The sequence below is a fragment of the Lissotriton vulgaris genome, chromosome 1_1 (assembly GCF_964263255.1).
Source record: "Lissotriton vulgaris chromosome 1_1, aLisVul1.2, whole genome shotgun sequence".
Lineage (NCBI taxonomy): Eukaryota > Metazoa > Chordata > Amphibia > Caudata > Salamandridae > Lissotriton > Lissotriton vulgaris.
The window spans coordinates 277,598,833-277,603,150 of record NC_141685.1 but is presented as its reverse complement, the minus strand read 5'-3'; the positions used below and the strand labels follow the sequence as shown (position 1 = coordinate 277,603,150).

General features: G+C 42.8%; 1 pseudogene; it reads left to right on the top strand.

The window, feature by feature from the left end:
* Nucleotides 1-3,481: 3,481 nt before the first annotated feature.
* LOC147746949 (U2 spliceosomal RNA) lies at nt 3,482-3,596 on the top strand (annotated as a pseudogene).
* The last annotated feature ends 722 nt before the right edge of the window (nt 3,597-4,318 follow it).

Here is a 4,318-nt window from a genome sequence, read left to right as displayed (position 1 = left end):
CCAAGGTTTATCTGCGATAAAAATCGCCGCAGCTCAGCGGTAATTTTTTGTCTCTAACCAAGCAATAGCGATAATTATCGCTATTGCTTGGTAATATGCCCCATAGATCGGAGGTAACCTGGAATTTAAAAATCCAGTTAACAAAACAAGCTAAAATTAATTGGGCACTTTTCGGCAATCAACAACGAACCTCACTGTACTCGTTTATATAAAATCTGCTGGCAACACCCACCATTGAGTACCATAGTAAGACATATCCTTAAATGGTCCGTGACATTACTTCCCATTACTTATTCAAACGAGCTTCATATCAAGATCCTAATGACACAATTTCATATTTCAGCGTTCCAACCGTTCTAGAATTGAACAGAAGACCTTCTTCATATCTTTCATTTACAATGATGTGGCGGCTTCTCTTTAACCGCATCGATGCTGCGGCGATTTTCGCGCTGTGTGGCAATTTTTTAATTACCGCGTTACATGACGAGCTCAGCTTGTCATCAGCACACGCCACCCGTGGGTGATGACAAGCTAGTCATCAGCTACAAAAGGGTTAAAAGAAACCTTCTAGACAAATAGTAAAGAGCTATTCTACATATTGTAAGCGCAATTTCACGTGGTAGTGCTAAAAAATACCTACTTTTAATAGGACCTCTTTAATATATTAATTGTTGATTGAAATGGAAAGGAGTAAAAGATCTGAGGGTACTAAAATAAGTTATTATTGACAATTTAACAAAGAAAAACAAAGAAAAGAAGTCCATTGCATTGCACAGAAAATATGCAAATATTAGTACCTCAGCCACGCCCTGCTTGAGATCCGACAAACCAAACACCTCACTGGTTTAGAATGGCTCGCCATTGGTTTGGACGTCACTGGAATGAGAGGCGTGGCGTCCATGCTGGATCGGGTTGAAAGACTTAAAACCGGGAAGATATTTTGCTAGCAAGCGGCCATGACAGATTGGGGTAAAATGTCGGCCTTGACAGAATGACGATAAAGTTGTCTCGCGCACATGTCTGAGGAGCTCTTTTTCCGCCGAACAACTAACTGCTCTCATCAGTCTGTCCAACTTTATTATGTTTCTACCAGGAGGGTTCAGGACAACTATCTAAACGAACAGATGTCATTTCTCTGTATTCTAATGAGGGTTTACTTTATGCCTCTATATTTTGCACCAGGTCCTGATGAGACCCACTGATTCACTCTTAAATCGGTAAAAACATTGGGGCATATTACCAGGTAAATGCAATAGCATTTAAAATATTACACATCAAGCTGCAGTTCACCTTATGTCCCTAGATGCCCCTGATGATGCAAATGCAATAGCATTTAAAATATTATATATCAAGCTGCAGTACATCTCGCAGTCCCTAGATGTCCCTGATGATGCAAATGCAATAGCATTTAAAATATTATACATCAAGCTGCAGTTCACCTCGCCGTCCCAAGATGTCCCTGATGAGTAAAATTCAAAAACATTGAAACCCTTTCATGAATGCTAAAAATTATGCTAAGCTTATCCCATAATGCTTTGCAGGGCCTTTTAGTTGTATTTTTGCCCATAACTGTGCTTGGGGTGGTTCTAAGAGAATGGGACCTCCACTGAATTACTATTTAAAGGGAGCAGGAATGTATAGAACCTGGGAAGAAAAAACAACACTCGTGACGGAATGCCCCCAGCGATTGTCACGCCCCAACACACACCCACAGCACAATGCAGACACGCCCACAAGGGACTACTTTGCTGGCACGGTTCTTTTACATTTTAAATGTATATGGTGGGCGTCTGCATAGCCTATGTCCTTCTGCTGCAACTGCCCTTTCCAACGCTGTATTGGGTGTTGTGATTGGTGCTGTGGTTCCCGAGTTTACCTGGCCAAAAGGTGCAAGTTCTCTCTTTATAATAGTAGTATAGATGGATTTCAATCAGTGTCTGATTAAAGTCTATACGTTAGAGTTAGAAGGAGGTTTTGTCAATATATTTTGGACTGTGTCTTACCCTGTATAGCCTCGCAGTGCTGTTGGGCTCAAGTATGTTGTATTGTAGTTGTATTTATTGAGCGCCTCATACTCCTATTGAGGCGCCAAAGCGCATTTGTGGTTGGGTAGCATGCTATTTCGTGGAGTGCCATAGATGGAACAGTGCGTATTTTTTGTGCAGTCTACACAGGGAGGGGCATATTACCAACAACTAGCGATATTTATCGCTAAATGAGCTTAGCGATATTTTTTTTATCGTCGCGCATCGCCGGATTTCATCGTAGAGATAACGTGCTATTAGCAAAGTTTATCTCAAATGCGATAAAATATCCGGCGATAGCGGCTCAATGCTTGAATATTGCTGGAAATTCTGCGCTATTCATGCATTAACGCCAATAGGGTCATAACCTGAATATCCAACTCCCATTGGATATACAGGTTAAGAAGTGGTCTGAGCAGGCGTTAGTTTTTGGCGATGTTCGCGCTTAGCGCAAATTTTTTTATTGATGTGCCTGTGTTGATAATAGGCGATAGCGATGTTAGCGACTGCTTTCAGTCGCTAACAGGTTGGGTACGCCCACTTTGCATGTCATTAGCGATAAATATCACTGACATGCAAAGCAGGCCCCAAACCCCTTGCTATCGCCTACAAACTGTCGCTAACTGCTGTTAGCGACAGCTTGCTAATAGGGCGATGAAATTATCGCCGCTTTAGTGGAAAAAAATCCCGCTAAAGTGGCGATAAGCCCATTGATAAGCCCATTGATAATATGCCCCGAAGTTTTTTATATCAACTGTCAGGACCAGAATAATGCTCCTAATATGTTTTGTGGCTGAGCCTCTGCAGGAATTTGAAGATAAAACAAGTGAGTGATGGCTTCCTTAAACATTCTGTTTTAATGAATGGAAAGAAGTGTGGTAGTACAGCACAGTGATATGGCTGAAGTTGTGCCCTAAACAACGTGTGGTTGCATTTAGTCATTGGTGTAGAAGAGAAGAGGATAAATGCAGCCATAACAGCTAATACCTGCCATCTATAAAGTGATCTGTGTATAGACCATTCAGGCAGATTATGCAGCAGACAATGGGTAATAAGGAAAATGCTGCAAATCCATAACTGTGGAAAACGTTGTTGCCGCACAGTTGCGAAATTCAGTGGCCTTGCACATATTGAACAAAGGTGTGTGTAGTGCTGCAATTCAGCCTGTTCATGCACCAGCGCTGGGGAAGAGAGAGGCAGCAGCCATATTTAGTAAATATTGTGCTGCACTGCTCCTGTTCTCTTGTTTCCATGTGTCCTGCCATTATACAAAACTTAACGTAAGTGTGCAGTGACAAAGGCTGTTACTAGATGTCCGTGGTGCATCAACAGCACAAAGGTGCAGGAACACAAGCCATTACTAGACATCCCTGTTGAGTCACCAGCACAAACGTGCAGTAACACAGGTAGGTTTTAGATGTCCCTGATAAATCTACAGCACAGAGGTGCAGTAACACAAGCCATCTCTGCCTTTTGACTAAGATCAAGTGTAGTATCTGTTCTTATTAGTTTAAACGCACACTTTTTGTGCAAGTAAAATTGATTTTATAGTAACTATGACTTGTACTTAAAAGTGAATACATTTATTGTATGCAAATGTATATAAATTTCGCAATCGGCACGACTAGCTTTTAATTAAGCAGGAGGAGGGGCACCAGCGTGCTGGTTTCTGTTTTGCTCATTAGGAGCACAAAAAAGGGCCCCGAAGGACCTGTAGTAAGCGTTAGAGCACCGGAAACATTGCGCTCCCTAATTTCTCTCTTTCCAGGGGCCTCATTTATGAGAAATGACGCATCGCTGCGTGAAAGCAGCGATGCGTCACTTCTCAGTGCGCACTCCTTGCGACATTCCTGATGCGTCATATTTAATGTATGACGCATCATGTCGCAATGAGTAAGAAGTGCGGCCGGTGCAGACCCGAACAACCAAGGCCATCACGAGAATGATAGTTCGAGGCATGTGGGCTGCTGAATTCATATCTGTGCATAGATCGCCGCCTAGTGTTGGGTCCGGATGATTGCACATTGTTGTCCTGGAAGAGTCTTCGAAGTATCACGAGATAGGTGGCTCCTCCTCTGGACTACAGTGCGCATGGGCATCAACTCCATCCTCAGATTGTTTTTTTTCGCCATTGGGTTCGGATGTCTTTGAGTTCCGTCTAGTCGGAATCGATAAAAACGTTCTTAAAGACTGAAAGGTCTTTAGTTTCTTCATCGGTATAGTCTTGCGTTCGGTCTTAGTTCTTCCAGCTCGGTCCCGAGCCGGATTCCATACTCCCGCGTGCTCTCGACGCA